The 26,879-nt window shown below is 49.4% G+C and overlaps 1 long non-coding RNA gene across 7 annotated transcripts in view; it reads right to left on the bottom strand.

Annotated features, from left to right (window-relative positions):
- The window catches only part of LOC136166232 (uncharacterized), a 47,343-nt gene extending 21,070 nt beyond the window's left edge, over positions 1–26,273 (bottom strand). For 3 of the 7 annotated variants that reach the window (XR_010662866.1, XR_010662871.1, XR_010662868.1), the window contains exons 1-3: positions 26,147–26,273; positions 22,788–23,013; positions 132–1,316 (exon numbers count right to left, since the gene is read on the bottom strand). This is a non-coding gene — a long non-coding RNA (uncharacterized lncRNA). Of the gene's footprint in view, positions 1–131; positions 1,317–2,932; positions 5,330–22,787; positions 23,014–26,146 lie in introns of those variants that run through there. The other 4 variants (XR_010662867.1, XR_010662870.1, XR_010662865.1 and 1 more) reach the window with 4 other exon arrangements.
- Positions 26,274–26,879: the final 606 nt, after the last annotated feature.

Below are 26,879 nucleotides of genomic sequence, written 5' to 3'. Positions count from 1 at the left end.
CGAGAGCCTCCTAGGCCCTGTCCCCAGGGTCCCCTCGAAGCACCCTTTGCCCCCCACAAGCCCCAGCGCCCACCTCCCCCAAAAATGGCCCCAAGGGTCTTCACACCAACTCTGAAGGGTTCTTTATTCACCTCAAGTGAATATTCACGGCCACTTATGTTGATGATACTCCAAGTTTGGAACAAACATGATCAACACAGAAGTTTCCCTGGAGAGAAGAGTGCTTTTCTGCTTCAGGAACGGCACAGAGGGCGACAGGCAAAAAGCTGCATTTGCGCTGGTCAGTCAAGCGCTTAGTGAGTACTCACTGGGTACCTCTCTGTGCTGGGCTTGAAAAGAAGAAAAAGACACAACAGCCCATGCAGAGGCCAAAGCGCACACACACACACACACGAATCACATCGGCTTGTAAGTGCCTCAAAGGAGGGAGCGTGGAGACCGAGCCGGGGCCTGGCATCACCCGGCTCCCTTTGAGTCAAACCTAAGTACAGGAAATGCAGATTGCTTCAAAGAGGACTTAACTTTTCAAGACAGACCATTTCCAAGCCCAATCTTTCCCACCCTGTGGAATTGTCAGCTGGGTGCCCGGGGTTGGGCCTGCCCCAGTCTCCAAAGAACGGGGCTGCGTCTGAAGACTCGGGCACGTGAACCTTGATCAGACACATGGGAGCATCTCCATAGCCCCCGCGGAGCCCTGGGATCTCACAGCAAACCTGATTACTGAGTGGCAGCTCGTTCCGTGAGCATGTAATATCAGAGTCCGTGCTGGGGGCGGGTAGGCACGTTTAATACCTCATGCTGTCTTGGTGCCCCATCTGAAGGATTTTGAGAGACGATCAGGGAAAATAAAAACAGAATGGATGGTTGAGAAAGGCAAATTGTGAGGGTCTGGACAAATTGAGTTATTCTAATAAGATGTCTCTTCCAGAGTTCTCTACTTCGTCAGGCCCAAACCTGACTGCTAATTAAGTTATTCCACTGGAAAGGAGAAAAGAATCACCTACAACTTTTTTTTTAAGAACCACTTTATAACCTTTGGTCCCTTGTTCCCGCTTTGGGCCACAGGGGTATAAACCTGTAATTAACAACTTCTTTATTGCCTCCTCGATAGTAATTGCCGTGTATCGCCTTAGGTAGTGAGAATAAAAGCCTTCCTACACTCTCCTCCCCACGCTCCGCCAGCCCCCTGGTTGTTATTCAGGTCTTGCCAAGATTTCACCTTCCACGAACCTATGCTCACTGGGCAGCTCCTCCACTCTGACCTCTCCGTGAGCATCAATACATCTGCTGTAAGAATTCCCTCCCCGCAGAGTAGCCTGGAAAGAAACAGGGGAAATGGGGGAAAAGCATACAGGCCGGGCTGAGATTAGCTTATCTATTATCGTGAAACCGTCTGCAGCTTCAAAGGGCTGGGAGCCGGGGAAGCAGAGCTGATCACGCCTGGAAGGGTCTGCGGTTGTCTCCTCATCGCCCAGATGTGGGGCTGCCCACTTGGGGCCGGGGGAACCCGGACATGAAGGCAGGGACTGGCATCTCCCCGGGACTGAGTCGGCGGTCCTGGGTCAGATGGTGACAGCACGCATGTGCCTACTCGGCCAGCGCTTCGCGGGGGACACAAGGCACTCTCCCCTCCCTGTGACTCCGGCTTTCCCGCTGGTGGGCAGGCAGCGAAGGGCCGGTCACAGGCAGCGTCTCCGCAGTCTACGGGGTTGCAGGACGTCGGCTGGGCCATCCCACGGGACTCAAGCCTCTGACCACATGCGGGAACACAGATGACGGAAACAACCCACTTAGAGGCCGAGCGCCAGTGACTGACATCACTTCCTGATTAGAATTCGGGGGACTTTTCTGGGTTTTGCTTATTTTGGGCTTTTTCCAGTGGGATGATTGAGACTTTGATTTGGTCCACAGTATCTTAGAACTCACCAGAACAATGGAAAATGAATGTAATGTTTATCGATATAGAGAAAAGTCCTCTGGCTAGAGAGATACCAAATAAAATCCAATTAAATTCTCCTGTGGTCACAGGTCTGGTTAATGAACAACCCCCTCACTGTGCTGAGCAGCGAGTGAGCCGGCTGCCAGCCTCTGTACCTCCGACCCCCTGCTCTGAAGGCCAGCGGTCCACACTGAGCACAGCCCGGCCCGCACCCAGTTAGGACCGGTCTGAGTGCCGTGGACACAGGACTCCAGGGCGGCAGGCCCCGCGCCCCTGCCTCCTGAGCGGTGGAGTGGGGGGTTGGTTTCAGTGGGGGAACCTCCTTCCTCCCGGCGGAGAGCAGCCAGCACTGCCCCTCCTCATCTTCAGGCTCACAGACGTGAATTCCCAAATTACCATTTTTCAGAGCACAGCCTTTCAGCAAGGGCTGCATATTTTTTTTCCATCACTTGTTTCCAACTTCTAAACTCACTGTATGTGTCAGTGTAGCTGGCATAAATTAAATATATATTAGTAGAACCTTCCTTTCTCATTTTATTGATATTTTTGAGTTAGAGGGAAGGATCTCTGCCTATGGTAAAGAAAAGGAACACAATTATTTCCCAAAACTGAGACAGGATAAAGCAATATTCTTTTTAAGATCACCCACAATCCCAACAAGATTCCCAGCTTGTTCACTGGTAAGAAATCCACCTGCCAATGCAGGAGACTCGGGTTTGATCCCTGGTTTGGGAAGATCCCCTGAAGAAGGAAATGGCTACCCACTCCAGTATTCTTGCCTGGAGAATCCCATGGACATAGGAGCCTAGAGGGCTATAGTTCATGGGGTTGCGAAAGAGTCAGACTCAGCAACTAAACAACAAATAATCCCAACATCCAGGGGCAAGCCATGTAACACTTTGTTGTATTTCAATCATCCTTCCATTTATTTTTACATTATAACATCATAAGGTTCTTATCATTTTAATTCTACTTTAAAAAAAAATTTCTCGAAGTTACAGTTTTCCGTGTCCTTGAAAACTCTACAGACTACTTTAAAGACTACGCAACAGTCTGTCCTACAGAGAGTGGTGGGTGCAGCCACCGAGCACTGCCCCACACACCGCGCGGCAGGGCTGGCTGCATTCCCGAGGCTTTCTGCGACCTAAAGCGCGGTCTTCGCAGGGACCCAGTGGTCCCCGTGTTACAGACAGAGAATCACGGAGCAAAGATGTCTGGTTCAAGGTCTCACAGAGAAACCAAGATGCCTGCAACAGCTCATGGTTCCCACGTCAGCCTACACGCTCCAGCCTGAGTGCAGAGTTGGCTTCACCCTTTCCGTCTGTTTAAACATTGGAATAATCGTTTCCAGCTTTTCGCTGTGCGGACCTCACTTCAGTGTATCCAGCTTCTTTTGCTCAGTTGCTTTTGCAGAACCCTAATCCAGTGGTGACTGTGTGTGTGCTGTCGTTCAGTCTTACCTGACTCTGTGCGACTCCAGGACTGCAGCCCACCAGACTCCTCTGTCCATGGGATTCTCCAGGCAAGAATACTGGAGTGGGTTGCCATTTCCTTCTCTAGGGGATCTTACCAACCCAGGGATCAAACCTATGTCTCCTGCATTGGCAAGTGAATTCTTTACCATCTGAGCCACCACCAGGGGATCCAACTTCTTCCCACCACCCAAAATGTATCCAGAGCCATGGAGATGGAGCCAAGTTGCTTTATTTCCTGTCTTATTCCCCATTGCAACAGCAAACCACAGTGCAGGGGATGGGACCGAGGTGGGAGAGAGAGAAACAGGAGGAAAGAACCTTAGATGGTCTGTAAAACAAAGACGCACAGGAACAAATAAACAATGGGGTCCTTGAACTGACTGAGGCTGTGACCTGGGCATCGGGGGAGAGCAGACTAGCCTCGTACAAGCTGTGAATTAACTGCCTTGCTGTCGCCAGATGCCAGGCCCACAAGGGGGCAGAGCCATCTGGCCTTCAGGGAGGACGGGCCATCACAGGGACCTTCCGCCCCCGCCGGCCTGGGGGCCGCCGTCAGAGCCAGAGCTGGCAGAGACCCACTCGGACGAAGTGGCCTCACTCTCAAATATCTCTCACCCAGACTCTCGGGAGGGCCGACTAACTGGAGCGACATCCAGAGCAGACACTGCTCCGGAAAACCCCACGGCAACCGCGTGTCACGAGGCCGCCGTCACCAGGAGGCCCCTCATGGCCGGCGTGCACCTCCTCAGAGCCACAGCTTGATGGCTACCACACACATCCGCGTCAGCCTCTCAAGAAACGGCGTCCAAAAAAGTGGATTCCCTTCGCACTAGCGACAGGGCAGCACAGAGCTGTGCCTGCGTTCTCTGAACGGACGTGCTGAGCGTCCTCCTCTGACCTTGGCGGCCAGCTGCTGTCTCCCTAACCAAAACCACGAAAAATTCTTACAAACCAAAGCACAGGCCCCTCTTTAGCAATGGCTTTTTCTGCCACCCGTTAATGAGCCAAACCGCTAGTCTGGACATGCTAGAGCAGGAGCAAGTGCCAAGTGGAGAGACGCCGGGCTTTTATGTGTGCGTCTCTGAGATAAAGCAAAATGATACGTAATCTTGAATTATGTCATGATGCAGAATGCTGTGGTTTCCTGGAAATATGGGGCTAATCATTTATTCTCTTAGGAATCAACTAGAGCATCGGTTGTCATATTAAACTCCTTTAACATTCCCAGTCTCCCTTGCAGGATGTTAACACTCTAAGTATACTGAGGCCTTTGTGTATATTTAAGCAGGAAAGAGGAGAAGGCGTTCTCGTGTGCCAAATGGAAAGGGAAAACAAAAGTATCCTTTGCTGCCGTTGGGAGGCCGACACTTGGTGGGTTGCCACAGGGGCTCAGAAGCACGCTCAACCACATGTGTGTCCAACAGGCAGGGCCGTCAGCTGCCCGGACCGCCAAACGGAGGCGGAGGTCGGCGGGGGACCGTGGCCTCCTCGGCCCGTTCTCCCCGAGTCCACCTCCAAAGCCAGTAAATTGTCACATCCACCTCTCCAAACTCCGCCACCGTCTTCTCACTCAGCAAACTGTAAGTATACGCCCTCGGTGAGCTTTGTCGCTTCAAAAACAACAAATCTTTGCCCAGTATTGTCTTGAAATATATCATCTAAAAGCTATAAAAGATCACACTACTTATTTTTGGCAGAAATGTCATTCAATTTTATATCACTCCATATCCAGTAGCTATGTGCTCACAACTGTTTTTCGTGGCTTCACAGGAATTTGCATCACGTGAGAACCAAGCATTTTTCCTTTTCTGTCTCCAGTGACTTGGTGTGTCCATGTCCTGAGGATCTTCTAGAAGCCACTCGAGCAGGAGAGATGCGCACACCAGTTTGCACGCCGCCAGTTGTCCAGGTGGAGCTGGGGGGATGAAGCGTGTATAGATTTTGATTCCATGATTTCGTATAAGCTCAAGAATTGTAGATAAAAGAAGAATGGTGGATAAAGATTTCAACTTATATATATGTACATATTTGAAGCACCTAGAAACATTTCAGAAATTCTGTACACTTCTTTCCTCGAATATTTAGCTCGATATTCTTAAAACTTTCTGGTATCCATCATGTTTTCCCTAGATACCTGTAAAGAAAGAATTTCGTCCGAGGTTTGTGAACCTTTTGAGGGAAGCCTGGCTATGTTTCTCCCATCTATGCGCGTAGTGCCATAAAAGTTCCTTTTTTAATTCAGATCTGCCTAGGATAAACCGAAGTTCTGAAGCCACCGGCGAAGAAGCAGGAACAGATGTCACGTGCCATAAGGAGTCAGCATTAGAAACTCAAGTTTTTTCTAAGATAACTAATAATTCACACTTGCTGAGAGCAACTGGGTTAAAACAGTCATTATACATAACACACAGTGTAAAGGCCTGGGTATTAAGGCTTAGTTGGTAAGTTATCCTAGAAAATTAATAGATAATGAATTTTAACAAACTCTGAGAGATAGTGAAGGACAGGGAAGCCTGGTGTGCTATAGTCCATGGGGTCACAAAGAGTCTGACATGACTTAGCAACTCAACAACAACAAAAAAGTTCTAGCATATAGGACAAGACATATATCCATCAAAATAATGGTGAATATTCAGATGTATTTACCAACGCATCATCAATGACCAAATACTGGAATTTCTGTTTCCAATCAGGGGTCACCGACATCACAGGAACAGTCACACGGAGAGGAGGTCTGAGTCTGGCAAAGTGATAAATGTTCTCTTTGTGGATATTATTTTCCTGCCTGGAGCTAATAATTAATATTATTTGATGTGCTAAGCATTCCCAGTAGTGAAAGTTAAATCAAAACCCACTGAGTAGGGAACCAGAGAGTCATAGATAGAAAGCAATTTTTCAGTGTTAGACGATCCCTGTTCCTTAATGTTTGTTACCTGAGCATGTCTCACTTCCACAAAAATACCACATTGAATATTACATATAAGATACAACTGTATTCCCCACAGCCAAGACATGGCAACAACCTACATGTCCATCGACAGAGGAATGGATGAAGAGGACATGGTGCGTGTACACAGCGGGATACTACTCAGTCATAGAAGGAGTGAAGTAAGGATATTCGTGGCCACATTGAGAGACCTAGAGGTTGTCATACTAAGTGAAACAAGTCAGACAGAGACAGATACCACGTGATATCACTCACACGTGGAATCTGAAATATAGCACAGATGAGCTCATCTATAAAACAGAAACAGACTCACAGAGAGAACGGTACCGTGGTTGCCGGAGTCAGGGGATGGGGAGGGACGGATTGGGTGTCTGGGATTAGCAGATGCAAGCTGGTATATGGAGAATGGAAAAACAAGGGAGGTCCCTGTATAGCACAGAGAATTGCATTCAATATTCGGTGATAAACCATCATGGAAAAAACATGAAAAAATATACATATGTATAATTGAGTCAGGCTTCCCTCGTGGCTCAGACAGTAAAGAATCTGCCTGCAATACAGGAGACCGGGGTTCGATCCCTGGGTCAGGAGGATCCCCTGGAGAAGGGAATGGCTACCCACTCCAGTATTCTTGCCTGGAGAATCCCATGGACAGAGGAGCCTGGTGAGCTACAGTCCAGGGGAACACAAAGAGCTGAACACAACTGAGCAACTAACACTTTCGCTGATAACCACGGAAGCTCCTGTTTCTAACTCGTGACAGAAGGGCTCAGAACCGTCATTCAGGAGACTGGGTTCTGGGTCTGAAGCCAGCCCCAGACCTTGGCATGCCCACTGAGCGGGGGGGCAGTTCCCTTGTCTGTGAAAGAAGAACAACTGCGTGAAGGGTGAAGCCCCACGCAGTCACTGTGGCGGGGGGTCCAGGGCTGCCTGGCCTCTGCTGTGGGTCCTCCAGAGCCTCCGGCCTGAGGATGCTCCCGTGGCCTTGCTTTTGGTCAGAGTCAGTCCTCACTTAGCTGCTGCTGGGGGCGCCCCTGAAGTTTCTCTTCCCCGAGTTCACACTCTATTGGCAGAGGCTCTTGTTTTTTTGCTTTTAACGTTAAAAAACCCTTAGGTTTCAAATAAAATAATACCTAAAGAAATAATTTCAGTAATAAGCAGGTCATAAAGTAGCATTTTCAGTTCAATTTAACAAACTTCCTGGAGCACTGTCTCTAAGGTGATATGAATGTTTCAGGAGCTGATAAGGGAGGCTAACGCTTTCCCCCCGCAGGGAGTTTGCGGTTTAGCGAACAGCAGTGGGGGTGGGGAGGCCAAGATAACACAGACGTGGGAGGAACAGAACACCCGGAGAACTCAGAGGCTGCTGGTCAGTCGGAAAATGCAGGAAGTGTGGACAGGGGGCCGCACTTGAGAGGGGGCCTGAGAGCCGGACAGGCTTCCTGGGTAGGGACAGCCGGCAGCCCTGGCCATAGGAGTTATGCCCAGAACGCTCTGAGCCACAGCAGCCCCATAGGAAGATGCAAGTGATGGGAGGAATGGCAAAAAGCCTCCGAAATCAAAGATGAATGAAAAGTGCAGAAAATAAGACTTTGTACAGACATTCACCTCATCAAATCACCCCCCCGCCCTTGCCCAAAGCACTGACTCAGAAACTGACTGCTTCCGTGTGAGCAGTTTCCTCAAAGAATTTCCAAGAAAGCCCTGGTGTGTTCTGCTTTCTTGGTTATTCCACGTGGAGGGGTGGAGGCTCCAGGGCACCATCCCAGGAACTCACTCCCTGCAGTGAAACCCTCAGTTCTGGGTGTTACACTCACGAAACCTATCTCCAGCCTCTAGCGGAACACAAGTTATCCGCGCTGCACCCATCAGTGCTAAATGGGACACAACTTGAAAATTTCGGGGAATTGTGCAAATCTTGGGCCTCTTTGTGAACCCTCTTGAAAGGTCCTCCATTAATCCCCCAGGTCCTAATCAGGAGGATTCCAGGGGCGACAACACAGTTTATAGCAGGAATCCTGGAGCTTCGTCATAAAAGGTGGCTGGTTTAGAATTTAGCTCAAATTCAGAAAACATGCGTCTATACCGAGTAATAAAGACAAGCAAGGAAAACTAACGGCCCACATGCAAAGTGATAAAGGAGCTTGTATCTCTCGAGTGGAAAAGGTTCCAAAGTATTTTCCCTGTAATTTGCATTGTAGTTTGTAAGATTTATCAGTTCTCATTCAAGTCACCAAAAATACAACGGAGAATTTTATATTAATTGGAACATTAATAATGCATTTCTAAGCTAAATGATGTCCTTGGGATTTCAGAGGAAATCTCAGAAATGCGTGGCTGAAGTGCTCCGCGCCACCAGACAGGCTGAGCCCTTCATCAGGTATTCATTTGAATGGATTTTTCCTTCAGCGCGTCCACAGGCACTCGGTAAATCGGCGGATAAAGTAAATGTATTCGTGTAAACTTGTTTGATTAGCACCTCCTGCCCTTCCAAATGAGGGAATAACATTCTGGGATTCTCTCACAGAAGCTATTTCAGTCGGCTCTATTCAATATGCACTGCATCCCTTAAAGGCTACAGTTTTATTAAAAGCCTGACAATTACATAACCAAGAACATTCCACAAATGAGAAGGAATCAGAGTTTCCTTCTTCTCAGAGGTTGTGAATCCCTGGAACTTTACCCAAAAAGGGATGGAATAACAATGATGCCAGCTCTGCAAGGGCTAGAGGCCAAGCCCTGTAAAATAGCCCCTGAGCACAGATCCCTGGAAGCACTTCTAACCCTCTGCTGGGGCCTGACACTTGTTACTAAGAAGTGAAACCCAGGAGTGAAGCACCTGTGTCCACGTGGGGAGCCACAGGAGCCTCGAGGGAATGATTGCAGCAAACCACCAGGATGGGGTGACCTCCTCATCACGATGAAGAATGAAGATGCTGGACAGAAGGAAGGCAAACTCCAAGAGTCACCACGCTTGGTCCAAAACCACAAAACCAGACAGACCATTAGAGGTTGGAACAGCACTTACCCTTCAGGAGGAAAAAGGTCACAACCAAGCTGTGTGAGACCCTGGGGTCCCCTTCTCTGTCTCGGCAGTAATTAAGTGGATCTCAGCTTCTGGACAATTTGCATTTTACGTTTTGCTCACTTCTCTGTATGCATGTTACTCTTCACTTGAAAAAAAAAAATACTGCAAATAGAAAAAAAAAACCTGCAAGGTGGTGAACCCCAAAAGGACAGAAATTCTGTCTGCCCACTGGTCCCCGCCCACCCAGCCCCTCCAGACCCAGCTGAGGGGACAGGCTGCCCAGGGGAGCAGAAATTCCCTCGTGGGATGGGACTGTGTGGTCAGGATTATCTGCCCTGTGGTCAACCCTGTCATCTTTCTCTGCTTTCTATGAGTTGGTCAAAACAAGCATTCATCTTACTCTGTTATTTACACAATCTAAGTAACAAGCCTTGGTTGCATTAAATATACAAAGAGTGAGAGAATAAACACCAGTATTGCTCATATTCAGGAACTTCCTGGCTCACTCAGCTTCAGTCTACCTGAGTGACCAATTCTCAGAGCGTTAGAAAACTGTAGGGCAGACCATGCACCTGGGAGGTGCGTGTGAACACGGCTGTGTGACAAAGCCCTGCTGGTGGACGGTGCCCAGCCAACCTGCTCTGGGGGACAGACCAACAGCAGCCTGTGGACTAGGACTCCTCTCTGCAGAGAATTGCTTTCTTCCTGTTCTATTGCTTAGTCACACTAATATATCTAACAAGAGACATCATATAAACACCTCCAGAAATGCTAAAAAGCCCTCGGACAAATTCGCCCTCATTCTTAATGCAAACACTCAATGAAATATGCATGGGTGGTTTTTTTCACAACATAATTAAATACATCGTAATCCAAATGCTGACATCATTCTTTTTAAATAAAATTTTATGTATTTGAGGTATGACACATAATGTTTCAATATACATATACATTGTGAAATGATTACTACAGGTGAGCTAATTTACATGCATCATCTCACATAATTACCACTGTCTGTGTGTGTGTGTGTGGTGAAAGCACTTAAGATCTACACTCTTAGAAAATTTCAAAGATGTTGCTATGAACTACACTAACCATCCTAAAGGAGATCAGTCCTGGGTGTTCATTGGAAGGACTAACGCTGAAGCTGAAACTCCAATATTTTGCCACCTCATGCAAAGAGTTGACTCACTGGAAAAGACCCTGATGCTGGGAGGGATTGGGGCCACGAGGAGAAGGGGATGACAGAGGATGAGATGGTTGGATGGCATCACCAACTTGATGGACGTGAGTTTGAATAAATTCCGGGAGCTGGTGATGGACAGGGAGGCCTGGTGTGCTGCGATTCATGGGGTCACAAAGAGTCGGACATGACTGAGCGACTGAACTGAACTGAACTAACTCAAACTCTAGTTTTGACCAGCATCTCCTCAATCCCCTTCCCCCCACCCCGGGTAGCCAATGTTCTGTTTCTATGAGTTTTACTTTCTTAGATCCCATGCATAACTGAGATCACACAGTATTTTCCTTCTGTATCTGGCTTATTTCACTGAGCATATTCACAAGAGCCGAGATATGGAAACAACCTAAGCATACATCAGTGGAGGATTGGATAAAGAAACCATGAGAGATAGATGGTAGGTGGGTAGGCAGATAGATCAGAAGAAGAGAATACAGTTTATCTGAAACACAGAAGGCAATCCTGCCATTTTTGACCACACGGATGAACCTGGAGAATCTTATACTAGGTGAGCAGTTAGAGCCTTGCTTTGTCATGAGGGTAGACGGTGGTGACTTTAGGAAGCTCGAGTGAGGATTGAGTAGGAGAGTGACAGCAAAAACACCTTGGACAGTGGTTTCCAAGTGTTATTGTTTGTGAAACTTAGCCCCCACCGTAACTCACTGCCTCCCAGCGGGAAGAGGACAGTCTCTGCCCAGCCCGTCCCGCTGTGACCTAGTTCCCCGGGTACTTCTGATCAAACTGCCTGTTTATACCTCTCTTCTCAAGTACAGCTTTGGCCTGGGCTCTGGCTCTTCTCAAAAGGCATTACTACTTTAGGAAGTCACAAGAAAGAAAATGGTGGAGACAGGAGGGAATCACAGGGACAGGGGCTGTGCTGTGTCTTACTGGAAGCAAGACAGGTATGCCAGCTCCAAGATTTCATGCTGTCTTCTTGATCCACATCCACTCTTTTAATAATTTAAGAAAAACTAGAATAAGAAAACAAGCAACCCAAATGCCCACCAGCTCATGAGTGGATGCTGGTACATCCATAGGACAGAGTATTCTTCAGCAAAAAATAAAAAGGAGTGAAGTGCTGATAAATGAAGTGCCAAATAGATGAACTCTGAAAGTATTGTGCTGAGTAAAAGTCAGCCACAAGAACTACACAGGACACGGTTCCGCTTCTGTGAACTACCCACAGCCAGCCAGTCTACAGACTGGGAGGTTGGGGGTGATGGGACGTGACCCTGGAAGGGCACAGGGTGTCTCTTGGAAGGACAAGAATGTTCTAAACGCGAGTGGTGACAGTTGCACAAACCTGAGAATGAGCTAAAATCACGGCAATGCACTCTCTGGTTGAACTGTGCGGCATGTGAACGTCGCAATAAAGCTGTTATTGAAATAAGTAACAGCTTTTTTTCCTTTCCAGTCTCATTGGGGTGACCGTTATCACCTGATCTATGTGTCTAGATTGTGTGACAAATGTGTTTTTCTCATGCATTATACATGTAACTTAAAACAATGCTCACGGGCACCTGGGCAGAGGGCACGTCCCTCCATCACCAGGGGCAAGAGCTCTGCAAATTAACAGTTCAGTGAAGCGGGTAATGGGTCTTCTGCAGGCACCAGCACCCCTGTGGGGGCATGGGGTTCCCGTGTGAGCAGGCTACTTGCAGCCCAGAACAGTGTGGTCAGGGCCCTAAGCTCCTCAGGAGCGGGAGCTCTGCGGGGACACCTAGAGCCTGCGGCCCACACACGTCTCCACAGCATGCTCTGCAAATGTGCATGACAATGGCTTCTGCACGTGCCCCGTGTGCTCAGTGGTGAGCACACATGTACTACATGCGTGTCTCTTGCCAGGGGTGGGACATCTCTGTTTTTGCCCACAGCCTCTCCTCCCGGAGACCACACGCATTTGAGGTCTATAGGTCTGGGTGGTTTGTGAGATCGTGTCCACGGCCCCATTCTTGGGCAGAAGTTGGCTTTGGTCTCTCAGGACCTTCGATGCAGGAGTGTTTTCTGGGAAGAGTCCCTCGGGGGAGCGGTCCTGGGAGCAGCCCCTCCCTACAGACAGCAGCCGGGGCCTCTCGGGTCTGGGGGTTCCCGGCACACATAGAGGAAACACACCAGCACCCGGGAGACAGCATGCAGGACCTGCCAAGATCTCCTGGGAACCTGGGACTTGGGGTCCTGGCCACTGTCTGCTCAGGCTGCCAGCGCAGTGCCCAGCTCCCCAGGACAGGAGCCCCGAGCCACCCCAAAGCCAGACTTTCTCTTCCTCTTCCACGGGATTCCCAGGGTTTGACCTGACCCTAGGTGAACCCAGAGCTCTAGAAATCACATCCACACTTGAAAAGCAACAGGGACCTGTGGCGAATTCAAGCTCAGCATGCGGACCAGTACCCCAGGCCCCAGACTTCAGGAGGACAAGCAAGGACCCTCTGGGGCTGTGCGTGCATCAGGGCTCAGGCCACTTCCCAATAGCTGTCTAGGTCAGCGGGCTGTGCAGGGTCTAAACTCAGCAGGCAAGCCCCTCCGTGCCCACCCACTCTCCTTTGTCATATGTGGTGCAAACCATCCACAATCAGCCACCATCAGGGCTGGCTGACCGTCCGGGATGCTGACCATCCATCGGGACAGCACCCGCGTGGGGACGCTGTAGGTATGGAGACATCTCAGCACTCCCGCAAGTCAGGACCCTCTCCCTGGAGCCCAAACGCCCCTCTGCCCACATCTGAGGACCCAGCCCTACAGAGCTGTGTGTCTGTCTACACACATTGCTTAGACCGGCTATCAAGCGGTCACATCTCTGGTTCTGAAAACCTCATCCTAAAGAAGCTGGTTTATTTCAGGATTTCAAACATTGCAGTACAGTCTTTCCTCTACTTTTTGTACCCTGATATATCAGCCAGCATAGGAATAAAGTTACTACAAACAGCTGGCCTAAATTACTCTCCCAGCCCCTCTGTGAACACTTTCTGTGGGTTGCAGAATATGCATATTTTCTACGCCCCACATTTGGCTGATAGATGTTGTTGCAGGCGCTGTGTAGTATGGTTAAAAATGTTTCTCTTTCATTTCTGAGTCTTTAATTTTATGTTTGAGCTCTGCATAAAAATAGCTTATAATTGCTTTTTGACAGTAATAGGCCTAAGATTGTGACTCAAGTTTTGAGATATTATGTTCTTTTGTAACTGTATTCAATGAATACATAGTTCAATATGGAATTTAAAAAGAATTCCAGCTTGTGCAGTTCCTATATTCCACTGACACATTAAAGTCACAGTGAAAGTGGGCCGATCAGGGGGCCTGACTGGGGTTCACACCTACTTTCTAAGGAAGCTCACCTCCACCAGAGGAAAGGTTTTCTTGCAGAAGCTGTGAGTGGAGAAGGAGAACCTTTAGAACCTTCCACCTGCTTTCTCGACACCTGCCTGCACTGCATCTGAGCACCACAGATAGAGCCTGCAACACGAAGAACTCTTAAAGTCTCTGATTTTCCCTAAAAGACAATGTGCGAAAATTTCGCACATTGCATAGAGAATTGTTTAATATGAATAAAATATGGTCAGAAAATATGGTCACTGAACACAGTGACAGATTTTCTTTTCTTGGACTTCAAAATCACTGCAGACAGTGACAACAGTCATGAAATTAAAAGATGCTTGTTCCTTGGAAGGGAAGCTATGACAAACCAAGAAAGCATATTAAAATGCAGAGACATCACTTTGCCAACAAATATCCATATAGTCAAATCTATAGCTTTTTCAGTAGTCATGTATGGATGTGATTGTTGGACCATAAAGAAGGCTGAGTGCTGAAAAACTGACACCTTTGAATTGTGGTGCTGGAGAAGACTCTTGAGAGTCCCTTGAACAACAAGGAGATCAAACCAGTCAATCCAAAATGAAATCAACCCTGAATATTCACTGAAGGGACTGATGCTGAAGCTGAAGCTCCAATGCACTGACCACCTGACATGAAGAGCCAACTCATTGGAAAAGACCCTGATGCTGGGAAAGATTGAGGGCAGAATGAGAAGGAGGCAACAATGGACAAGATGGTTGGATGGCATCACTAACTCAATAGACATGAGTCTAAGCAAACTCTGGGAGATGGTGAAGGACAGGGAAGCCTGGAGTGCTGTAGTCCATGGGGTCACAAAGAGTCAGACACAACTTAGCAACTAAACAACAACAGAAATTAAAAGCCAGAAACACGCAACGCTTTCCTCACATGAACTGATACTTTTACGCCTTTAAACAACAAAGACATTACCCAGAGATGGGGTGAGCTGCTGAAAACTGATAAGAGAACTCAAACAGAATGGTCTAGAGACATGAGAATAAAATCTATAAACAGTGTCCCACAGCCACCAAGTCTGTGTAGAGTTTTCATTTATTTTTTGGTTTTCAAGCTTCTTCAAAAAAACACAGGTGCACAAATGTCCCCCGTTTACATTTCAATGAACAGCTTCTGCCAGGCTGGGTTGGGGATGGGGGGGTGGGGGGCTGCAGGTGGGAGGGTATGGGATTCAGAAAGCCACCAGAATTTAGAACCTGTCACTCTCACATGTATTAAAGTCACATCACTACCATTTTCCTCAGTAGCAAGAAAAACCCGGAATAGTTTTCAGACACAGAGACTATCATCGAAAAGTAAGGAGAGAGAGGTGGCAATAACATGGAAGTAAAATGCAACTAAATGGTGTTTCTCAAGGTCAGGGTCTCTGTGGTGACAGTCGGTCCTCTGCAGACAGATGTCTCAGAGCCTCAGGCTCTGTGTCCATGTTCCAGACCAGGCAAGAGAAGCAGGGCCCTGCCACCATCATCACGTTCATCACAAACTCAGGAGAGCAGCCAAAATTCTCCTTTCTAAGTTTCCAAAGTGACAGAGTGAATATTTTCATGTTCAAAATAGAAAACTGTTAATGAAAAACACAATTCACTTCCAATAAATTACATACTTTTAAACACTGTGAACGCATGAAACGAGATAATACGGGCAGAGAGCAGAGCCCTGGGATGCCAACTGTGGTGAGCCTGGTGTTGCTGACAGCCACGCCCACCTTGGGGCTGGCGGAGACCCCGGACGTGGCCATGCTGGGGTCCCTGTCTGGGGCCTCCGTTTAGAGGCGGATTCCCTGGTGGGCAGCTCTGCACCTCTCACGTCACTGACATCAGCAGCAATGGGATTGAGGTTCTCTTCCGGGAGAAGAGAAGTACTCTCCTGGCTTCTTCTCAATGCGTACTTTTTCACTCTTATATTAGGTGATGCTAGTTGCCATTCCAAAACTGACCCATCTTCATAAACATGACTTTCTCTAAACTGCCAAACACTATCACCTCCTTAGGCATTCAGAGTTTGCCCCCAATTTTTCATTAACCAGAAAGCACTTGATTTTACTAAAATGACCAACACTAGGTTGTAATGATGTCGCTCTGAGCACTTCTGTCTGTCTCAGCCGCACGGCCCCCGACCCCACCGGAACCTGTCACCTGAGCTCTGTCTGGGATGTGACTGCTTTGGACTCACACACACAGCAGAGAGCAGAGGCTAGTGATGTAATGAGAATGTCACTCAAAATTTTATAAATGTTAATATGGACAGTCAACTCTCATTTCTTTGAAAGTTGAGCAAGAAATGACAATTCTGCTAGCACCAGTACCAAACACTCATTTTATATGGGGTTTTAAAATGTAGGGGATTGCAAATCGAATGCCTTATTCATGCTGCAAATTACTCTCTTTGGCATTGAAATATAACCGCAATTAAACCTACAGTAAAGTGTTACACGAAAGCTCTGATTGCTTCCAGCGGAATCCTGAGGTTTCTTGGGATGCCAGGATTTGATGGCTGAGCCATCACTTCTGTCATCGGCTTTTATTACCTGCCCAACAGTCCCCCAAAAGAGTTTGTTCTTGACTTTCTGCAGTGTGGGTTTCCGTTCCCCAGGACTGGGTCCATAAAAGAACCCAGTATCCCCCCTGCCCCTCGTGTCCATGATCTGTTAGGTGTACCCACCTCTTCCAGCATCCTCACACCTGGCCAGGTACATCTCATCACCTTCCAGCTCTAGGAAGCATGCGATTTCAGGTCTTAGAGCTATGTTCCCAGTTCCTGCACCATGAAAGCAACCAAGTCAGTCACCCAACACCTCCTGAGTGTTTTGTGCTGGGGACAAAGAAACAGGAAAGACAGACAGTCTCTGGCCTCAGGAAAGGAGCCTTTTGGTGAGGACAAGTGATGTCAAAACAAAGAGCCAGTGTGCCGAGTCCTCTGAGGGTGCCCAGTGGAGGGGGCATTGAGGAACAGAAGGATCAGCACACACACATGGGCAGAGTCGGGACAGGCCGTGGTGTCCACTCGGGAAACTCACTTATTTAAGATGGATCACCAACAAGGACCTACTGTTTAGCACCAGGAACTCTGCTCAGTGTCATGTGTCAGCCTGGACTGGAGGTGAGTTGGGGGAGAATGGGTACATGTGTACATAGCTGAGTCCCTTTGCTGCCCACCTGAAACTATCAGAGCATTGTTAGTTGGCTACGTGTGTGCTAAGTCACTCCAGTCATGTGTGACTCTTTGCGACACTATAGACCATAGCCCGTCAGTCTCCTCTGTCCATGGGATCCTCCAGACAAGAATACTGGAGTGGTTTTTCCTCTCCCAGGGATCTTCTGGATCCAGCAATCAAATCTGCGTCTCCTGCATCAGCAGACTACTAGCACCACCTAGGAAGCCCTAAATGACTATACTTCAATATAAAATAAAGGTTTTTTTTTTAATGATTGAGACTCTACAATTTAAACCCTGGGACAGATAAAGGGACATGAGAAGAGTTCCTAAGGGTGAGGAAGATGCAGCTAACTCAAAGCTGACTCCTCCACCCACCCACGGCCCGGCTAGAGGCAGGTCACCCTCATCACCGTGAGCCTAGTTTTCCAAAAAGGGCAGGCCTGGGGATGAACAGCTGTAGTTGTGAAATTCAGGACTAAGTTCAGGAGTGAGACATAAAACAGATGCAGAAGGTTTAGCCAGAAATCAGGAAAGCATAGTGTGAACCAATGTACTGGGTAGAAACTGTTTAAAATACAAAAACTGTATGTGATAGAGAAAAGACGGTGGACACAGCTCCAGGCACATAGGCACTGGAAGGCCGTCCAACTCAGATGTTGCTCAGCATCGGCCTCCTCGGGGAGAGGGAGGCATCTTGTCTATTCTGACCTCACCAACATCTGGTCATCGTCACTCCAGTTGAGAACAAATCAAAAGCAGGAAAACAACTTTAGCACATTTGACATATTGATGTCAATTTGGTTTTTAAAAAACTAAAGAAATAGGAATGACTTAGTAACTAATAACTAGAAAAGATATATTTTCACAATATCAATGGATCTCTAAAGCAAAAACCCAACCAAATAAAAAGGCCTGGGTGCTGCCACCAGGAGGTTAATAGCATAGCGTGGGCGGTATGACCCAGGGGTCGAACCCACATCTCCTACATTGGCAGATGGATTCTTTACCCTTGGGCATTTATGATATCACACTGAGTTTAAAAGATAGCTTGCTTACTAAAAGGCACAAGAAGCATATTTTGGAAACGTGCACAAAGGTGGAGCATCCAGACATGAGGGGCACCCACCACGGGCTGCTGGCTGCCCCTCAATTCTCCTGGACACCTGACCGGGTCCAGGGGGGATGAAAGTCCTCATGTGACACAAATCTGTGATGATACCACGGGACAGAACGTCTCCACGAAGCAGGACAGGGCAGAGGTCACGACCCTGGAGTGGCCCAGAGGGACCTCTGTCGGTCCTTCCCCGACACAGCTGGGACTATCAGTGACCCTCAGTGACCGTCAGTGACCTGGATGCCAGGCTGGTAAGCATGGCTGGTGGGGGATGGGGGGCAGGAGAACCCCCTCCAAGGACCCCCTCCTGCCACTCGCACTGAGCAGTCACATCAGAGAGTGGCCATCCCTGGGTAAGAGCATGTGGACAGAGGGTCCAGGGACACCTGGTGTCCCCCCACCCTGGGCTCCGGTCACCCCAAGGTGCCGGGAAGAGGCGCCCCTGCTTCCCTTCCCCAGGCCACTCCCAGGAAATCAGAAGGTGAGTTTACAGGACATCTGAGCTGCTCCAGGACTCAACAAGGCAGACAATAAATAACAAAAAAGAGAAATCCATGAGACGTCGAAGGAGTGAAACAGGCAAGACCTCAGAAGAACAATTGCTTACTTCAAAGAACCAAGGGAGATGTTAGAAGGAGGAGAAAGAGTAAAGATGAAGACCGCGAGGTCAGAGAGTGGGGACGGCGCCACATACTGTGGAAACCGAGGGGTCTGGGAGGGGTGGGCAGCCAGTGAGGACAGACAGGTCCCCAGCAGACCGGCCTCCAAGGACAGGGGGCGGAGGCCACCCAGGACATCTCCGCGTGGAAGACACAGGTCCTCACACTAAAGGGTGTGAGAGCACCAACAGGGCAGACTCAGGAAACTCTGCCCTCAACACCCGTCCTGACCAGGACCGGACGCAGGGAGACCCCCGGACAGCCAGCAGGGAGACCGAGCCCGGCCCGGCCCAGTGCACCACCGGCCAGCAGGACTGACCCCGGGACCAGGGGACCCTGGGTCGGACATGCTGGTAGTTTGTGAGATGAAGTGAGAAGTCTACACAACACCAGACGTGTGCTGAGTCAACCAACGTCCACACTGGTATACCAGCCTGTGTTCCGTCATCTGCCCAGGAAGCGGGTATCCAGGGAAACTAGAATCTGCTTTAGTATTACCTTTGAAATTAAAGTTTCCAGAGCCTTACAATGAAATTTATGTCAAATTAATTTCTGGGGCTCAATGAAGCTTAAAATGAATTCATAATGAGGTGCATTTAAGAGGTGTATATAGGGGTTTGGAGGGGCTGATCAAAGAGGTCCCCTTCCTGCCATTAACTCTAATTTCGTGATTATGACACATTTTATCCCACAAGACACATAATCTAAGAGATGATATGCTTTTACAATTACTGTATATGCAGAATGTGTAACCAAATGGAAGTTGAATATTGCTACATTATTATTATCATTATTAGTTAATTGAGTATCAACAATGTGCACACTTATATGAGAGACAACGAAGAGAGAGTTCCTCTGTTGGAGATTTATATTTTAATTTAGACATACTTATAATTCCAATATAACACATACAACCTGAGAAAATCATTGTCTCAAAAGTGCAAAAATTTCCTGAAATATGTGCTTACAGATCCTAATGACTGGGTGTCAACAAACAGTAATATTTAAGAGATTCTGCTTTCATAGAAAATAAGATATTTTTGAATTTTTCACATGCAAATATTAAAAACTTTAAGAGCATATCTTAATAAATTCAGCTTCCTCAGAAAATGAAATGTGGAGCATTATAAAGACAGAGGGAAATGTACAGAACTTCTGAATCTACTTCTCATGTATTGCTACCTTGATTCCATGATTATTACGTTTGAGTTGAGAAGGCAAAAATGGATATATTGTTTAATCTAGTTCAGACACAGATTCCTAATGATATATGCAAGATTTGTACTTCTGTGTTCTCCTTCCTAAACAACACACATTCAATGAGAAACAGACAAATCATAGCATTTGTGGCCTGAGCATGGTTACGCAGACGGTTTTATCCCATCACCATTCAGAGAAAATGTCCAGTGAAAACAAGCCTGAGCGACTCCAGGGCAGAGACGGCAGGACTCACCCATTCCTGAGTCCCTCCGGAAAATAGGCTGTGCCCAGCCGAAACCATCGGGGCGGCCCCTTGGCTGGTCAGGAGGTGCACCCCCAGCCCCCAGACACGGGCCGCAGGGGACAAGGAGCCCTCCAGCACAGTGCCACAGACCTGCGGGTGAGAGCCGCAGAGTCCACGGGAAACAGGACGACCCTCCGCCGGGAGCGACATGCCTCTCCCCCCAACACTCAGGCTGTGCTCTCATGGAACGACTGCATTCTGTAGTCATGTAACTGTGGGAAGTTATTCACATTCACATGTTTATACACAGAAACCCAGTGTTACTCATACAAATAATAAAGAAAATTCGATAAACGTCTGATCATACAGGAGATTCACAAGATAGGTATGAGTCCTGAAAGTGACCACAGAGCATTTGCAATGACCACCAGGAAGTCACAGCCAAGCCACCCCCAACCCTGGAGGTGGGGGAGCTCCCTGGACTCCCATGGGGACACCCCCGTCCCCACATCGTCCAGCTCTGTCTCCACTTCCCCATGGACTGACATTTTCTCTTTTTTTCAATGTTTTATTCTTTTACCTAAAACCTCAGATCCTTTTCTAGAAGAAGTCATGATATAAATACATATAAAATTAGTTTAATAAAACCTTATATGATCATTTCATCCCTACCAGATTACAAAGTCAGCTGAAATTTTTATTAGATAAGCAATATCTTCAAAATATGCAAAGTCTAATTAATAAATATTTAATTAGGTGTCAATAAAACATTATATCAACTCACCTCATTAACTGTTCAACTGGGTGTTCATAAAGCTTTCACTGCTTCTGAGGACAATCTATACGTTGGTAAGATGTTTTCAGCTCCCTGAATGCCCGAGTGAGCAAGAGCACTGCCAAGGAACCAGGTCAACTATCATTTAACCAGGTGCCACACTGTGAAAAATGATCGGCCCTTCAGTTCAGCCGCTCAGTCGTGTCTGACTCTTTGCAACCCCATGGACGGCAGCACGCCGGGCCTCCCTGTCCATCACCAACTCCCAGAGTTTACTCAAACTCATGTGCATCACATCAGTGATGACATCCAACCATCTCATCCTCTGTCGCCCCCTTCTTCTCCTGCCTTCAGTCTTTCCCAGCATCAGGGTCTTTTCCAATGAGTCGGTTCTTCACATCAGGTGGCAAAAGTACCTTACATATTTGCAAATTAAAACACCATTATTTCTGGGTACCAGAATATGACACTGGAGAATAAAGCCATGGCTTACTGAGAGATAACACCCATGAAATCAACAAATCAGAGCATAAATTATTTACATGCCTGCCAGTTGTCAGTTCCTCCTGACTCCCTGCTGCCCTGGGCCATCCTGGTACCCACATAGGCTTCCTGGAACTGCCCACACCCCCCCGTCCTGCCCCAGGCCCTCCTGTCCTGCCCCAGGCCTCCCTGATGCAGAACTGAGACTTGGAATTGATGGCAAAGACAAGCCTCATTTTTAACAATTATTTACTACTGCAACAAGACACATATCTGCTCCAAACTTTCTTAAAACAGATGCCAGTAAAAATAAGCTTCCAAAACAACCTAGCAACCATAACAGACACCAACAAAAGTTGGCCAGAAAAATGCTTTCTGATACATCCAAATCCTCAGAGTTTTGGGTTTTTCATTCAGTGATGGAAACTGCTAAAATGTTCTCCGTCTAAAAGAGCAGTAGTCCTCTCTACCAGCTCCAAGTGAAGAGCACAGAAGTACAGCGCTGTGAAGGGGACGTTTCCAGGTACAAACTAGGATTTCAGATAACAGCATGAGCCAGGCTGGGACCTGGGACCCAGGACCCTTCAGTGCAATGTTTGCACCTGGACAAATGTCTCCTCGAGCAACAAAATACAAAGAAACTATCAGGGACTAACAATGACTGCATGAAGAATATGACGTAAAAAGGCCAAAACCCAGCTGCCACATGGAGGTGTTGAGGGCAAAAGCAAGGTCCTGAACACGAACCTGCACGGGGGGCGGACACCCAAATCACCTCCCCGCCCGACCCCTGACCTGCCCCCACCCTCACCCCACATAAGGGGCCAGCCTACCGCCCTCAGGGAAGAGCAGGGGCTCCTGTTACTTGTTCTCACCACCAGCCACCCCCCTGCCATTACAGCAGGAGCCCTAGTAAAGCCTTGCCAGAAGTCCTTGTCTGGCAAGCACTCTCCTTCCCTCCTGGTGGCCTGGTGCCTCCAGGCCTGGGGTCACGGTTGTCAGGCAAGTAAGAGACAGACTTGGCCTTTCCAGGAGCCAGGAGCTCCGAGCTCAGTCCAGCCCCACGCCCCCACCCCGCAGCATCAACCTCCACACGGCTCCCTGCAGGGCTGGGGTCTGGGACCTCCCGACCGAGAGCAGGCACCTCACACAGCCCCTCCGTCCGCACACAGAACTCACCCGTCTCCTCTACTGTCACGGTGTCCCCCCACGGAGCTTTTGGTGCCTTTTTCCCAGAAGACCCGGAGGACACAGAGGAGGAGAAGCCATCTTCACAGACACTAACCTCCACGGAGACTCCAGAGGACTCGGCGTGGGGAGCAGACAGTGAGCGAAGCCCAGCGGGTTGCTGAAGCAGAGCCGTGTCTGGTCCCTTCCTGCCACCAGCTCACACCCGCCGGCTCACCTGCAACCGAAATAGGAATGCTCACAGTCAGGGCGGCGGCCAGGCTGGCTGCGGGGCTTGTGTGATGATTGATGAGAAGCACATACAGTGCTTTCACATCACATGCTGTATATGGCATCTTGATTCCAGCATTCTGATAACTGTATTTTAGTATAATTTGTTCCTTGGAACTCCTATTTTATTTTGTGCATTTTAATGCATTCTGACCAACATTCCAGCAAAGGCACAGGGGTGGGGGGCGGCAGGGGGGAAGGTGCGCCGGTTAGGGCTCTGCCCTAAAGCCACCACGTTCATGTCTCACCCGCCCAAGGAGGAAGGCACCTTCTGGCCTAAGGATGCTCCAGACTGCCCAGAAGGATATCTGCAGGAAAGCAAGTGAGGTTATTATTTCCTTTCTCCTTCTAGAGTCAGAACCCAAGAGCAAAGGCAGAAAAGTATCCCTACCAAGGCCCCCTCTCTAAGCCGGAGTGAGCCAGGGGGCTGGAGACCCTCCAGCTACTCCGCCGCCTCCCAGCCACCACCTGGCCCCGGCCTCCAGCAGGTGCAGCCGAGCCTTCCAGGGCCCCTGACGCACCCAGCCGCTCCCTCTCAAGCCTCCCTGCGGCCACCAGCCTGTCTGGTCCCCAGGGTCCTGCCATCAGCCCCCGCCCCCACAGCCCTCCACCACGTCCCTACCTGGCTCTACCCTCCTGGGGGTGGGCATCCCCCACATCACCTGCTGCCTCTGACCAGTGGCTCTCAGCGCGTCCTGGGCTCCTTCCAGCACCACCCACGCTGGCACGTGCCCCCAAGGAGGGCCTTTCAAAGCCGTTCCCAGCAAAACCCTGCATTTTCCAGGTCCAGGCACAAGTGCCAAGCACCCCAACATGCCTACCAGCCTCTCAGATCCCACCATTGTCTCCCTCTGCAGGGGCTACTCAGCCGCCTCTCGCCTAGCATCTGCTTCACCAAAGCGCCCACAGGGCCTCGGGGCCACCCCTGCACTTCTGGACCGTGGCTCCAGGCGACCCCTGCGTCCGCACGGGGCTTGTGCATCCCCAAGAGCAGCTCCGCACATCGTTCCCGAGTGTGGATGCCACACAGCAGAGAGCAGGCCCCCATGGGTCCAGTCCCGCAGCTGGAAGACCAGCGTTTGTCCTCATTCATGGAAATCTCGAAACACATCTGCAAACATGGTCATATCCGTGAACAGCTGCCAAAACCCAAGACCTCCAGTCAAGAGCGAAGGCGCAGAACCACAGAAGGTAAAACCAACCACTCCCCAGCCTCTACACTCACAGCTGAGAACATGCTGTGAAGATCCAATGCCTGTTCTGACGGTGTGTATGGAAACCAGAAGGGAGGTCAGGAGAGTCACTATCAGATATGACAGCAGCTTCGTCACACCCACTGCATCACTATTTCCATGCATGTCAGAGGCAGCAGCAGCTGAGGACGAACCACACAGCCCAGACATGGATCCGCACTGCCCTCCTGGGTCTCCGCTGCAGGCCAAGGGCTGGCCCTGCAGGACCGCAGGGGCCTGGACATCACGCTGCAGCTCAGGCAGGGCCCCCCGATCCCTCATCCTTGCGGCGTCCACACAGCAGCAGGAACCAGCCGTGACCACATGGAGCTCGTCACAGGGCTCCTGGCCTCCTGCTCGGGGTGCCCTCAGGCCCGCACTTCATCCTGGGTGCTCAAGCTCCAGCTCCAGGGCTATTCAGGTGAATTCTAAGCCAGACGCAGTCCTGTCCCTGACCTCCGTGGCCTGGTTTCATCTCCAGCCTCGCAGGTGAGTCCAGGAGACACCATGCGGGATCCACTGCCCCTAGGCACCAGCAGGACACGGCTCCATCCAGCATCAGCCCAGAAATCAGGGGCCCGAGCCCTTTCTCTCCAAACTGACGCATGTTTTTACTCTCCTTCATCTTCCCTGAATCTGAGAGCTACACACATGGGTTCCTCCTCCTTACAGAATGAAGAGTGAGGAAGTGGGCACACAGGAAGGAACCCAGGAGTCCAGGCAAACCCACCCGGCAGCTCAGCGTTCACGCTGCCCGACCCGCAATGTCTCAGGCACCTGCATCCTCAGCACAGTACCAGAGGAGGGGCCAGGGGCAGCTCCAGTGGGTGGCCAGCCTGAGGGACCGAGCTCTTGACCTGCAGATCTGACGCTGATTCTGGTGGACAGAGTCAGAACTGAGTTAGCATATGAAAAGTAAAGAGGGTGTTTCATCAGATCCCTGACAAGCTGCTGACATTTTCTCTAACAAAATAATGTTTGAGGCTTGCATTGCAGATGATGAGGGAGAATTGAACTGTAATTTAACTGCTTATATTTTTTTTATCTCAGAACAATTGTACCTCAAGTCCACCGAAGCCAACCGCCTAATCAAATCCCACAGCACCTTGATGTCCCTGCAGTCCAGCACTGCCCCTCCCCAGAATGGTGTGGAGACTAAAGGAGAAGAAGCAGGGAGCTCTATTTCTCCACCCATCCCCCACGCCCTCCCACAGTTAGATCCCCATCAAGGGACAGAACTATTAATTTAAATGTGTTCCTGGGTCAGAGCTCTGTGAAGTACTTTCTAAACTGAGACACAATTATTTCTATCGGAACCAGTTCTCAATCCAGACACAAGAGATCCGTGCTCCCCCAAACCACCCAGTGAAGCCACATGGTTCAAACTGCCCTTGTCGGGAAAACCAGGCACCATTTTGAGGGGTGATTGTGATGCCCATTATGAAAATTAGTTTTCAATATAATACATTATTAAGTCGCTGTTCCTGCCTGCCTTACAGGAGTCAGAGGCCCACAGGAGCCAGATCAAATTTAGGCAAAGGAATTCTCAAGTTAATTTAGTTTAATTATGAGAGTTGAAAACTACTACTGAGTCTGCCCAGTTAATGAACGAGCCTGGTTAATGAATGGTTCTGGTTAAATTGTAGCTCTTTCACCAGGTCCCCTTCTTTATTGCAAACTTCTCAAAAAGTCAGCTAAGTGGAGTCAGAACCCCTCGCTGAACCTGAATCATAAACGAATTTTTGCACAGTAAAATTTAAATCTCAGCCCCTATCATCACGAAGTTGGGCCACTCTCCCCACGTCAAACACCGTGGAAGGTGGAGAACACCCAGACTCTGCCACTCACCCCAGGCCCCATTCTTCGCCCTCAGCAGCAGCTCCGGGCCGGCAGCCTCCCAGTTAGAACCTTCCTGTTGTATCCACACCGCCAGCCAGCCCGTGTTCCAGGTCTGCCCTCAGGGCTCACCTCCTCTACTCTGCATTTGCACATTCCACGATCCGACTGCATCCAGGCCAGCCCCACCCCACAGGGCCACACTTACCGGAGATCGTGCCCAACTTGTCTGTGTGGACCACGTGTACACGCTCCGGGCGTGCCCATTATCAAATAACAAAACCCCCGCATGTTGGAGGCCCGCCTTGGGGCCCACAGTCCTCACACTGCTTCCCCACGGCGCAGGCAGGGTGCACATCAGTCTCCATCTCACTCTGAGTCCCCACCAGGCTCTCTGGTTCTTCCCCAAGAAGCCCCACTCCATCCACACGTCCCTGACTCCCTGAGAGCCTGTTCTGAGGCCCTGCTGCCTCCCTGCTGTCCTCGGGCCCCGCAGCCCCGCCAGCCCCCTCCCAGCGCTCCTGCCCCTCAAAGACCTGTTACTCCTCTCCTCTCATCCACACCCCGGGACCCCTGCCTTAAGCCTCCTCTGACTTCTTCTTCCTGTGACTGTTCACTCCAGGGCTTCAGCCACTGCCCACTGGTTGACAGTTTTCTAAGCTGCTTCCACTGCCTCAGACACCTCCACTTCGATGACCGGCAGACACGAAGTTTAACTCGTCCCTAACAGACACGTCCCTCCTTT

This window comes from Muntiacus reevesi, chromosome 4, assembly GCF_963930625.1.
Source record: "Muntiacus reevesi chromosome 4, mMunRee1.1, whole genome shotgun sequence".
NCBI lineage: Eukaryota > Metazoa > Chordata > Mammalia > Artiodactyla > Cervidae > Muntiacus > Muntiacus reevesi.
This window is presented reverse-complemented; position numbering and strand designations above follow the sequence as displayed.